Here is a 14290-nt window from a genome sequence, read left to right as displayed (position 1 = left end):
CTGAAAAAGACGTTCCTTGTAACGGGGGGTCAGAAACACGTGTCTGCAGTATTCCTGCACATTTGTTTTATCTGCTTTTAAAAATTATTTATGTTTGGCAGACTAGAACTATAATTGATTGGTATACAGTGAAACCCCTCCTAACGGACACCTCTCAAAGGCGGACACCCCTGTTATGTGGACAATTTTTAATTCCCCAGTTCCAATGCAAATAACATTTGAGGACAACTTTCTATTGCGGACAAAAAAAAATTGTCCTGTTAGTGTCCGCATTAGAGGGATTTCACTGTAATTTGTTTTAATTCCAACTTGATAAATCATACTTTTTATTTATTTTTAATTTTAAAAATAATTTTTTTTGTAAAATTTTTGACACAAACAAAATTGTTTATATAATGCGTAATTAAATTTCAGCAGGAATTTAGTTTTAAAAACTATTATATGGACAAGGAGGTCTTTACTACTATTCCAATAAGTTCAAAATTGATCACGTGTGTGTCGGTGGTTTTCTCAAAACATAATTGGTACTTGGTAACTCGGCCGAGTAGTGAAAAGCCGAGTACTCGGTAACTCGATACTTGGCCGATTAGTGATAGGCTGAGTACTCGGTACTCGGCTACTCGGCCAAAGTGCTACTCGGTACGTCTCTAATAGAAATGTATCAAAGTTACCCGGAATACTGCAAAAGCACTTATTTTCGCGAGTTTATTGTAATCGTGAAATTTTAAGCCTCGTGAAATATTTTTTCGTGGCATATTTTAACCTTTCGGTGGTGTTCCTATAAAATTCGCGAATTTTCTGCTCGCGAAATCACCGAAATTGCGAAAATTTAGGCTCGCAGAAATAAGTACTTTTACAGTAGTTACGACTTTTTGTTAATTTAGCGTCTGCTGTGCTTTGAATTTAATTTACTATTTTATTATCGTCTGCAATGTATAAAGTTCTGCAGTGTGTATTAATTATATTTTCTTGTAATGGCAACGGCCAAAGAAATGTTACAGAACAGTTTAGTTATTCGCAACTCCAATAAACTATAGGGGGCGCTGCATCCCATGTCTAATGGCGGATGAAAAAGGTAAAACAAACAAATGCCGTAACTTACAACTTGCTTTGACGCTTACTGAATGGCAGTAATTTTTCATCGTGTTTGTGGGAAGCTTTCTTTTCTATTCTTCTGAAATTACATTACACCACAAACTGTCTGAAGCTTGTAATTTACCCCAAAGAAAACACGTGGAATGGAATGTTTTACCCTTTTCTTTAGTATTGTTAATCACCGCAAGGTAGCGTATTCGAGCTCAAGAGTTGCGAATTGTGATGGAAATGTGAATGTGGTTTTTTTCTTGCCTTTTGTTGTTGGAGAACACAATTTATGCTACGTATTTACATATTTATGCAAATAAAAAGTCTTCTTTTATAAAAAGTAAGAATCTGCTTTATTTATTGAAGTGCAGAATTATACTTATTCTGGAATTTCCTGAATTGAAAAGGAAGAACAAGACACAGTAACTGTAACCATTACGACAGATCAGTATCCAAATACAAAATATTACTGTTCTTCCCCATCCTTTTTTTTTCTCTTGATCTCTGGAGTGTTGGTAGAAATTTAATAGACCTGGTTGCGATTTTTTCCCCACCTCCTTTTACTCAGAAAACTCATTTCTTGATGCTGTGTAAAAAGCTTTTCCAGACGGCGGCCGGATTAAATTTCCTTTTTAGCCCAAGAGCCACTCTTGTTTGTTCCGCTGCTTCAGTTTCTTATTTAACTCTTCGAACTGTTGCCTATCGAGTAACGAGCCTCGAGTCTGTAGGGAAATGCTCAGAAACGAAATCTTTTCACTAGCCGAGCAGTTAACTACCTTCCATTTAGGCAAATAACCCCACACCCCCCGATGAAGTTGTGTGTAGTGCTTCTTTTGATGATTTTTTTCCCTCTCTCTCTTTCCATAACGTTGTTTCCGTTTAAAGTTTGATTTGTTGGCAGAAGGGAACTAAAAGTCGGAAGAAAGGAAAACTTGACTCGAGATTCTGAGCGCTAAGAAAACATGTTTCCGAATGGTAAAAGATTTGTTGCGATGGGAGAACTTAATCTTGAGTTTCATATATTTTTTCTTTTAGGTCTATGTAGTTTGTAATCTTTTCTCCTTTGATCTGAAGTGAAGAGAGTGGATTGAAGTTAGCTCCGAAAACATGTTCTTGCATTTGATATTGTTTTGAATTTATTTTCAGTTTTGATTCCGACTCTATTCGACTAAATTATTGTTTACAGACACAGTAACGACGTAAAAATTTCACAAATAGCAATTAGATTTACTGACTCGTATTTCGAGGCTAAAAGGAACAAAAGTTTTATTCGGATATGTTTTCATGTATAAGCTCTTTTTTAATGGAAAAAGTGGCTGCGTGTAACCCTGAAACAAGTACTTGCAATTTTTAAGTGCTCTTTCTGCAATCTTAACATTGTTGTTATGTTTGTATCTCTTCGTACATTTGTAATTCATTTTTTTTTGAACTTTTCTTAAAATTAGCTCTTTAGTTTTGAACTCTTATTTGCTAGTAGCTAAAGTAGAATTACTTTCAAATCGTTCATGCGTTCAATGCAATGCATGATGCATTTTAGCATTGCTTTTGTTCTATTGAACTAAAGTTCATTCACGGGGAAGATAAGACAAGATGTAAACAAAGAATTACGCCATTTGGTGATCTCAATCACGTGCTTGGCTTGGGGAAAAAATGGTGCCAACCAGACTGCGAACGCGAATCCTATTGGTTATCATTATTTTTTATTGAAGAGAATATTCCGAAAAGTGGCATAGTGGCAAATCTCCTGGAAACCTTTTTGTTCACTTCCGGTCTATGTGTTCCAGCGTTTTTCGAATGTTTTCCATGAAACTATCACCGTCTATGTATTTTTTAACCTTCTTGATAGAAAAATAAACAACGAAAGTGAAATTATCTTCAATTAGTTCATGCATTTCGATTTAATTTCTAATGCATGTTAGGTTCGTATTTTATTTGTCTAGTTCATTATTGTTTTTTTCATTTTTTCCTTAATGCTTCTATTAAGTTTTAACCCTTATTTGAAAGAAAAAATAAGCATTAATCTCATAATTAAGTATTTATCTGATAGAAAATTAAATGTTAATAATATACTTTTATTTACGTTGTTTAATTTTATTCATAAATTATTGTTGCCACTAATATTTATTTTTAAACCTTTTCGCATTTCCTAGCATTGACTTTAATTTTTATTGGTAGTGGGGATCAGACCGACTCACATATTTTGAGCCTAGAGCCGGCACTGAAACTCAGTTTCTTCTAAAAATGTGTTCTACCAAAAAAGTCCGAGCTAATTTATCCTATGTAAGAGTCTTACAATTCTCAAAAGCAGAGAAGACAAATCTGCTTTTTGATTTCTTAAAGCTCTTCAACAGCAACTCCAAACCCCCGACAGCTGTCTTTTTCTTAGCCTTTTTACTCGAGTCCTCACGGCATCAGTGCATCGCCACCACACCCACTCCTCCCCTCCTCGAGATCTTTGCAAACAAAGTCTTCTGACCACGGGTGGAGAAAAACCTCTCAAAGCATCTATTGGAAAGGGCGGGGATACAGAAGCTGCATGCTCGAGAATGGAGAAAAAGAGTAAGAAATCCCTTCTGACAGGGGAAAACTTGGGGGAGAAATTCTACATGAAAAGATGAGGGATAGAGAAGATATGAATCTAGAAAAGAGGGGAATGATTCATGCTATGAAAGAGATCGTCTTCTTCCAAAAGAGGTCTTTTTGAATCTTCTGTATCTGTTCGATGGTGAAATCGCCTTTGTTTCTTGAATCGTGCCTTGGAAGTGCTCTATGGATTTTTATCGAGAAAGAGTCTGCTGTTGTCCGATTAGGAACAAAGGAGTTAGTTGCCGTTGGGATTACTTTTTTTTGCGATGGGGCTGTTTAGTTTTGGAGAACTCGTTTTTTGTTGCTTAGTGTCGTCTTTAGCTAGATCGGAGTAAATAATGCAATCCTCTTTGCTATTTATGTAAAAGATTGATATTGGAAGCGTGAATTTTCACTTTAAAAGAAGATGAATTGAATTTTTAAAATATGATATTAAACTTATTTTTTCCCCTAGCTTCAAAGGTAATTTTGTTTTTGAGCTTCAAGCATGACTTTTTTTTTTCAATACTCCATCCCTTTGTACCTATTCAACAGTGCTAAATTTAACAAATTATGAGATGACGTATTTGAAATTTTATAAACATCCCACATGAGTAACATTCAATTTTGATATATACAAAAGAAAAGATTCAAGCGTGGCTACTGTAGAACTGTCTCAGCTTTTTTATTTCATTGATGCCAATGATTCAAATTCAAATTTTTGCCTTTTTGTTTTCAACTACATTGCTATAAGATTATTTCATGCATTAAATTCGACTATACAATTGCTATTGCCACGATAAACAGTTATCCTTCGGGAATTAGGCTGGAATCTGAGATTTTGCAAAAATATTTTAAAGGTAGCCATTTTTTCTCCAACTGAGTAATATACACTAGACCTTTTATCATTACCGAACTCCACTATTGGATTTAGTTTTCTGAAATGTTGATAATGGTCGTGTAATTACATATGAGTTGAAAATTGTGCTATTACAGCAAAAGTGATGTCTTCTTTATTTGTAGCTGAGAAAAACATTCTACCACTGATCCATAATTAAAAGCATCAGTGTGGATCGACTATCTTTTTCAGTGATGTTAATCAGTGAGTCTCAACCTATGATCCACGAGGAATTTTCTTGTGGTCCGCGAACAGCTGGTGAAAATTAATAATTGTTTTTATATTTGAGATTAAATTTATTAAAGAAAGCTTTTGGATTTATCCTATTTCACCAAAAAAATTATTGCGAAAATATTATTACCGTATGTGGTCCGCTTAGAACTTGGAAGGGCACCAAGTGATCCTTGCAGTTAGTGAAAAGTATGAGGATCAGTGTTGTAAATTACAAAATGCTATATGATATTAAACCGTATAGTTTATAGTCACCCAGGCGACTGAGACATCAAAACTTCATGGAGATATACCATCATGGAGACGTGCCTTAATTTTCCCGGGAGCTGGTTGCCGTCTACAGACTTCACCTGTCATCTTATGTTTCATATAGATCCATCCCGTCGTTTATTCTACTCATGTGACAGAATCTAATCGTCTGCTTCTGTTCCAATATATGTAGCATTTTCCGTGGCATCCCCGGAAGTGCCTCTTCGAGCTCGTGTGTGTCTCCTGCTTCAAGATAACATCTGTCAGTCGCGTGCCCGTCGTGGGGATGAGACGGGGGTGCGTCGACTCCTTTCCATTAGTTTCCTGCTCTTCCGACATGGGATGCCAGATGTCAGGTTGCGCAAGCGCTTCTGCTGTATCCATCCCCCCTGCTGTTTTTTTCTCACAGTTTATTTTATTATATGTCGGGGAGATTGACAAAACCGTAGTAGCTTTGATTATGTAAGAGGAGAACCGCTTTGTTCGCTGGGGTTAAATTGCATGGATTGATTAGAAAATTGCACCTATGGACGTTTACAAAACCATAACGTTTTTTTCTCTCTCCCGGGGGAAAAAAAGAAGCACCTTAGCAAGTATTTTCATGTTTGTTCTTTCTACTTTACTGCTCAATTATAATAATAATAACTATATTGTTGTTCGGCTCCGATAACTTGAAACTTGATCTTGAGAATCTTTTTCTTCTTGGGAAATTCAGTAATAAGGGAAATTTTATTAGCTGTATTCGCCGATATATATCAGTCGATATATGTCATGATATATATTATCACGATATATACCGATATTTATTTTGAAAATATCATGATATTTTGATATTTTTGATATTATTTTTTTCAACTACGTTATTTTCAATATAAAATTATATTGATCATAGTAATATTGTTCATTTAATACAAAGAAAAAGTTATGTATTATATTTTCATGATGTATTAATACATCATTAATGTAACAAAGTAATATAATATTCCTTTTTATTTTACATTCATAAAATTATTATTAATGTAGCAATTTTAATTTGTCTTAAAAGTGCCTAATTAAATAAATGTCTTATGACTTTGCACCGACTAATGCGTATTTTTTATATCTGAATCATATACCCTTGTAAAAGTAGCTAACAGAAGAAAAATGAGTAAAACAGCTGATGCTAAATTAACTACGCTAAATTTGAATAAAATGTCAAGTGAAATATTAGATATAAATAGTGAAGGAAAATTTTCTTTTAAGTCTACATATTGTAGTAAAATTATTAGAAAAAAAGAGTGATTTGAGGATGCTTGCATTTACTGTTTTGAAGACTTTAATTTGTGCTGATTGAAAAACCGGATATATATCAAAATATCGGATATTTTCGAAAATATCACAATATTTTCGAGCCCTGGGCTATGAGTTAGGATGAGTTACCGTCTCAATCCCAGTGCGAAGTTAACCTTACTCAAATCAGCTCCTGGGTGGGTGAGTGGAAGTACCTCGAGCCTGACACAAAAACAGTTCGTCATAAATGCATAGTAACCATGCTTGAAAATTCTTATAGGGCTGTTTATTCGTTCTCTGTGATAAAGCAATGTTAATTTTACTTCTTTTTTTTTCGTGCCACTTAGCGAATGTTGTAGACACTTACCTCTGAATACTTTTTCTCACTATTGTATGTAGCTTAGGAAGTTTTACAATTGCAAAAGATTTCAATTTTCAGCTTTTAATAGAAAGCATTTTTAGCCATTAAAAAATACCTTACCCTCATATATATATATATATATATATATATATATATATATATATATATATATATATATATATATATATAATAGCGAATGTTCGAGTAACGGCATGATAATTTAATAATATTTTTGGTAATATTTGACATGCAGGGAAATGCTTTATTTTGACAGGGCTGAACTGAATCCGGTAACTTAACTATTTTACTGGTAAGACTGTTATTTCAGGGGAATTAAGAAACAAAAACATGGTCAACAATGAACGCTACCTACTGGAGTTTAGGGTTAATCCACTGGAATTAGGGTTAAAATTTAAACTATCAAAATATTATGAACTTAGGCAACTGCTTCGTTCAAATGTAGAAGCAATTTTCACCCGTCATACTTTGACGGGCGATTTTCTAGTACAGTGAAACCTGTGTAAGTTGACCACTTGCGGTGCACTATTTTAGTAGTCAAATTAAACAGGTGATCAACTTACAAAGGATGATTTATATGATAAGGGCTGATTCCGTGCCTGAAAAAAGCGGTCAATTTAAGATAGGTGGTCAACTTCACAGGTTTTACTGTATATAATTAAAGCACCTCCAATAAACGAAACCTCGGACTGTTGTGAATTTGTGATTCAGTTTATCGAGACTCGACTGTTTATATAGGCGTATCGTTGGCGTTCAATCACTGCTGGTAGAATTGTAAAGATCCATTTGTTGCGGCACAAATATTGCATATGCCCGAGGATGCTTCTGAAACCGATATTTACGCCTGATGGAAATTTCGTTCTTTTAACTTCCTTCGAATGCGGGTTTTTTAAAACTGAAGCTCGATATGCAAAGTGTACGCATTCTCCTGGGTCTCTTAAGTTATACTTTCCTGAGGCCAAACGCGGAAATTTAATCGCTCCCTAATGACACTCTCAGGAAGCACAGTGGTTGAAAATGTGGCATTATCTTTAAAATGGGGAGAAAATGACGCGAAATGATAGTGAGAGTTGTTTTTTCCTTTGTTTAAGATTTTTTATACTTTAAGGCATGCTTTCAGATTCAATTTTCGTGTCTTCGTGAAAAAACCCTTGTAAAAAGGTTGCAATAAACGTTCTAAAAACTTACACCGGTAATGCAATTAATATTTTAATGGAGGGTTTGACGGTGGTGATTTAAATATTCAAAAGACTTCCGTATGTATTGGAATAAATCAAGTGACTATCTTGATTTAATGCTTTCGTAATAAAATGAAAAAATAAGGTTTTAAAAAACCTTAATATTTTTTGTATGGTAATATTTGCAGTGATGATGGGTAAGACTAACTGAAGGAGCAAATCGAAGAGAAATTGGTGTAAATCAATTTAAGATAGCAAAGCAGAATAAAAATGTACAAACTACGAAGGTAATGTTTTTTTCTGTGGGTATTCTGTAGTAGTTATTTTGTATTGTGTAACTAAAGTAGAATTTTGCGGCTATTGCAAAAAAAAAAAAAAAAAAAAAAAGACAGTACATTTGGCTATGCTGGTCAGTTTTGAAATGGTGCCGTGCCTTTTCTGTTTGTAATGAGAATTGACGGCCATGGAGTTGAATTAGGAGTTACTAAAGGGTGTGTCGAATCCGAAATGAAATCAAGACAAATCTAGAAAAGTGAACAAATAAATAAGTAATGAAATAAATAAATAAATAAATGGAGTATACTCATAAGCTAAATTATTATTTTTTATAGACTATATTTGTTATTTTCTTCCTTTTTAAAAAGTACTACTATTTACATTCATTTATTTCATTGTAAGAAAAGCTGTTGAAATATTAAAAGTAGTTTTGGTAGTTGATTTCTCTCTCTCTCTCTCTCTCTGTGTTTAAATGTAAGTTTTCATTATAATTTTTGATAAATTTCCGTTACATCTAAAAAGTAATTTTTTTTTTGGAGATAGAAAAAAATCATTTAACGCATTCCATATTTTTGTTCTGTTCATTTAAAAATTCTAACATAAATTTTTTCCCTTGAGGAAAATTTAGTTTTTAGTGTTAAACGATTCTTTTTTTTTTTTCTGACATGATTGTTTATTTCATGTTTCCGTAAATTTACATTCTGTTTTGCGTGAATGGCTTTGTTTAATATCTTTTTTCCCTACAAAAATGTATATATATTTGTTTTAAATTGTTGTTTTATTAAGAAAAAAGTTATTCTCGTTGTTGGTTACAGAATTGCACTTAGCGTTGTTGTAAACTTCTTACCCCATTTCCTCTTAATCGTGACAAAAATGCTTCGGACTAAATTTACATTGAGACCGCAACTACTGTTTCCCGTTTAAAACCGGATCAAAACCAAGGTTATGCAGTAAAGCTCTAAACAAATTAATTTTCGGACTGCATTTTTTGCAATGATTATCTCCTGAAATAAAGCCAAAAACAATCTTTTCCGAAAATCTTGTTGCCATAGTTTCAAAACAAGTAGAATGTACAAAGTGGCCCGGAAAGATCAATAACGCCTCGTATAACGTAATTCGTCTTCTTTATTGCAGCGATTCCGTTTTTTTGCTCTAATTTTTGTCCTTTTTTTTTTCAGGATAATATACTAAATCAAGCTGGAACTATTCAGTGCGTTTGCCAAAAAGTGTAACGTATGGTGCTGTGTAATTTAAACAAAAGGTATGATTCATTTTTATTGTAATTGTTTTCTCTTTTTTGAGTGAATAATTCTCTATGACATTGAAAAATTATCAACGGGTCTAGAAAAGGAGGGTTTAGGTTTTGATATTTTTGCTTACACTTATGCATTTGTTAAACAAATTTCTTTTTTGGTTTTGATTATTCTACTAAGGGGGTTTTTCATTGATATTCTAATGTTGTTGATTATGAACCATTGGATATGCAAAATCTGGGTTATTTTTTAGGAAAGTTTACGCAGTCTTCTAAAAATTTTGTTGCTTATTATTTTTCCTGTGAAGCGTTTTCTATCAATTATCACCAGTTCTGCGACTCTGATCCAGAGGCCTGCACTGAAATTTTGGGGCCCGTCACAAATAACTTTTACGGGTCCCCCTCCACATTGTTTGCCCTTACGTCCCACATAGATTTCACCTCTCTTTTTGAAAATCTCGGGCCCCCTTCAGGCTTGGGGCTGGGCTAACAGGTGTCCCTTCTCCCGCACACCCCCTGTGCACGACCATGCTTTGATGTCGTCTCAAATTTCGTTATATTTCACCATAGTAACGTTGTTCTTATGTTGATCAATGTGACTATAATTTGGTCAAACCGAACCTATAGCAGCATTGTGAAGGCTTTGCATATCCTAATTGCAACATTACGCTGCCAGGTTAAGTTTATCCCAACTGCAGTGTTAGAATATGACTGCTCTAAGATTGCTGGTACTGACAACACAAGCTAATATTTCAGTCCCAGAGTCAAAAAACTATTTTGGAAATACAAAAATTAGAAAAATGAAAATTCACCTTACATAGGATTAAATACATTGGACAACATCAGCGGCGTACGCAGACACATCAGTCGGGGGGGGGGGGGGGGGGGGGCTGAGCTCGAAAGTCTTTGAGCTGGGGGGGGGGGGATACTTATGAACTGTAGCTAAGAAAAGTTCATGTATCGCTTTTCTGATACCAATACGAATGTAAGATTTCAAAAATACATCATAAAAAAAAAAAAACTTGTTCTTTATTATAATTTTTGTAATTAATTTTGAAAATTTCGGGGGGGGGGGGAGGGGCTGTAGCCCTATCAGCCCACCCCCTGGGTACGCCACTGGACAACATGACATGAATTGGGGACGTACATTATTCTTTAACATCCTGTGCATATAAATATTTTTTTCTGAAGGAAATAATAATGTTTGCGAGGAGTTACATCGAGCATTTCACAGTTGTTCATAAAAGTGCTAGTAATGGCTATAAATATACTTTTAAGTTGCGAAAACGGTCCTCTTTGTTAGAAAATGCTTTGGCGAGAGTTTGCCGTGAAATTGGTTTGGGAGTTTCAATGAAATTGGAAATTGAATTTTTCCTTTTAATATTATCAGTACGATCCCAAGAAAATCATCAGAAATGAAAAAACTCAGGCTTCTTAAGAAAGTGAAGTTGTTTTTTTAACGTTGGGTTATGAACTTTGATTTGATTTTTGTATTTTTTAAACTGAAAAAAATAATTGTATTGATCAAGCAAGTTACGTTGAAGCATTAAAATTTCAAATTACTCGATTTTTTTTCAAGCTTAATAGAGTTTTAAAATTTCGTTATTGTTTTACTGTTTGTTGCTCTCTTAAATAAATAAATAAAAAATCTTGATTTAAAAAGTCTTTAATGATTTATTTTCAAGAAATTAGTGTATTCATTTTGTAAGAGGTGTAGATTTGAGAGGTCGCTAGTAACAGCCACAAAAAAAAAAAAAAAAAAAAAACCTTCAAATTTGACTTCTGTTTGCGTCCTGAATAGAGGTTTCCCTTATTGATATAGAGGAAATGTTTTCTTATAGCTTTAGAACCGGTGTACGCATTTGCAGTTTTCATTCTGATGGCTGTTTGCACCTCAAAACTCTTTTTTTTTTGCATTGAAAAGGAGGTTTTTTGTAATGCCGAAATACTTGAATGCATTGCTGTGTTGTTTGTAATACAATATTGTAAATACGCGGCTGTAATATTGTAAATATGTGAATGCAATATTATTGCACGTGAATACAATATTTTTTTCAATGGTAACAGGCAATGTTGTATTGCTCATGCAACTAATTCATCACAACGTTGTAACGCCTCATTTAGCATAAGTAACCTTTTTTTTTTCACTGTGTTTTACGATTTTAAGATGGAACATCCATAAATCATTTTTTAAACATGAATATATAAAAAATTGCCTAGTAAGTAGCTCCGAAAAAGTTATCCAGATAATTACAAATAAACAAAATAATCATTTTATTATGTCGCGAAATGAGTTCTGATTAATGAGATTTAGCAAATGCGCTCTGCTCTGTACTTTATTTATAAAATATATCATTCGAAGCATTGTAAGAGAAAGAGAAGAAAGAGGAAGTCTCTTCGACCTACAAGAAATATTTAAATTCAAAAAATGTGCATCACCTACTAAATCGTTACAGAAAGAATGTAGATATTGATCTAAGAACGCTATCAACGAATTTTATCACGTATTTAAATTTTTTCATCTCAAAACATTCGAAGCTGAACTAAGTAGCATTCGAAATCGTTCTAAATCCATGCCTCTTCTTCCTTTTTTTTTTCCAATTTTAAGGCGCAAAAAACACGTTGGAGCGTTTTACTTAAAACATTTTTTTCCCCCGCTAGGCTCTAAGACTATTTTTCGAAAAAATAAATTTTCCCGCTTTCTTTCTTCAGTTGCTTTTGTCAGTAATGAATTGAAGGAAAGTTGCATGTAAAGGTATTTCTTTTCATTTCTCACTTTCAAAAATGTTTCATTCTAAATGTACCCCATTTTTTTCATTTGCGTATTGCGAATGGAACTCCATTTCTTGAAGAATGGAATCCATATTTTCTGTTGCAGTATGTATATTTTTGAGCATTTTAAGATAAGGATTTGCATTTTCTTCCTCGATTATCTCTGCATTTTTCATGTGTCGGAATTTATAATTATATAATTTCTTTTATCAATCGGTACTCTTAATTTATGCAATTGCAGTTTATTTGATTGCTTAAGTTTCAGTTCGAAGTTGCATTTACATTTTGTCCAAAATAGTTATTCACATTTTAGTCAATATATTTAAATTCGTATTTATTCTGATTTAATTTTACTTAACTTTTTTGAAGTAAATATCGTTTAATCTATCTAAAATAACAAACTCACATAATAGGAAAAAATTTTTATTTACATTTATCTGAAAAAAAATGTATTTACATTTTTGCTGAAATAATTATATTCATATTTCATCTGAAAGAATTATATTTACATCTTACGGAAAAAATGTGTTCACAAGTCTTACCTGGAAAAAAAAATCATATATATATATATATATATATATATATATATATATTTCATTTATTTTAAATAATTGTATTTATTTACCTGAAATAATTATATTCCTCCTTTTTTTAATCAATTTGGTTTGCATTTTATCCGAAATAATTATATGTGCTTTAATCCGAAACAATTATATTTGTCTATATTTGAAATGATTATACTCGTATTTTGTCTGACATAATTTGAAATAACTATTTTTACATTTAAAAAAATAGCTATACAGTCGAACTCGCTTATAACGAACGAAAAGAGACCGCGGTATTTGCTCGCAATAACCGAGTGCTCGTAAAAAACGAGTTCATGAAAAAAAAATATTAAAAATTCATCATAGTTGCTTTTTTTCTTCTTTTTAATCACTGTGCAGAACCAAAGAAGTTGGTTACAATGCTTTGAACTGCCTGAATGTCTCTTATGTTATTGTTTTTGAGGAATACACACATAATTCTTAAATGTTTCTTTACTTCACAAATTAAAACGAGCTGATGTGTGCCTCACATGGATTCCTTTTACTCCAATTTAATGTCATTTTCCCAGTATTGGTAATTTTAATGTGATTCAATAGTTTACTCTCTAAATATCACCAACAGTGGCCAATTTGAAACCAAAATTTAAAAGAAAAATCGCCAAATTTGTCGCCAAGTTGGCTACAAAACTTGGCGATAAAAAGACTGGCGATATATCGCCAAGTGTCCGCGAAATTGTAACACCACTTGAGTTTACATCGAAATTAACATTGATTCCAACCAAAAAGTCGGGAAAAGACTCCCTTAGAAACACTCGAATGCAACCAAAAGGGGAAGTGCACAACTATACCTCACTAGGAGTCTACGTACCAAATTTCAAATTTCTATGACATACCGTTCCGCACATACGCACATATATACGTACATACAGACGTCACGAGAAAACTCGTTGTAACTAACTCGGGAATCGTCAAAATGGATATTTCGCGTGTCTATGCCTTCTTAGGCACTTATCCACGTGTGATCGAGTCGAAAAACAAACTCAACATTCATTCGGGGGTGAGCAAAATGGAAATTAAGGTCGATTTTTGAGTGAAAATTTTTTCGCGAATACAATACTTCCTTTTTTGTAAAAGGAAATAAAAAGGACTGTCATCGCCGTTCTCAGGAGTTATAGTTTATCACTAACTTTGGTTGACTTTGGAATTTTGAAGAAAATTCTCCAAAAAATTGTAAGCTGAGCTGGAAAATAGAAATTTTATGAATGACGAAAATATTGCTCGCTTTAAACGGATTTTGCTTGTTAAAAGCGAGTTATGCTCCCATAGACTTATCATTGTACCAACCACGTATTTCAGATTTACTCGCTAAATCCAGGTTCTCGTTAAATCAGGGTTCGTTATAAGCAACTTGGATTTACATTTATCTAACCTAATTACATTACATTATTATATTAATAATAATGTAATTATTCGAAACAAAATGCAAATACTTTATGCTAGAAGGCCGAAGAAAAAGTTTTTTAGATTTCCATTGAAGAAAAGAATTGCTCTTAAAGTTTAAGGAGTGTGACTCTTGGTATCTTACATCGTTCC

At 33.2% G+C, this 14290-nt stretch overlaps 1 protein-coding gene across 1 annotated transcript in view; it reads left to right on the top strand.

The window, feature by feature from the left end:
* LOC129224620 (neuroglian-like) overlaps nucleotides 1–14290 on the top strand; it is a 309219-nt gene that overhangs the window by 44721 nt on the left and 250208 nt on the right. The window contains exon 2 of the mRNA XM_054859104.1: nucleotides 9307–9389. The gene's annotated coding sequence lies outside the window, so the exon portion shown is untranslated. The remainder of the gene's footprint in view (nucleotides 1–9306; nucleotides 9390–14290) is intronic.

Source organism: Uloborus diversus, chromosome 6, assembly GCF_026930045.1.
Source record: "Uloborus diversus isolate 005 chromosome 6, Udiv.v.3.1, whole genome shotgun sequence".
In the NCBI taxonomy this organism is placed as follows: Eukaryota; Metazoa; Arthropoda; class Arachnida; order Araneae; family Uloboridae; genus Uloborus; species Uloborus diversus.
The sequence above is the reverse complement of the archived record's forward strand: the minus strand, read 5'-3'. Positions and strand labels throughout refer to the sequence as shown.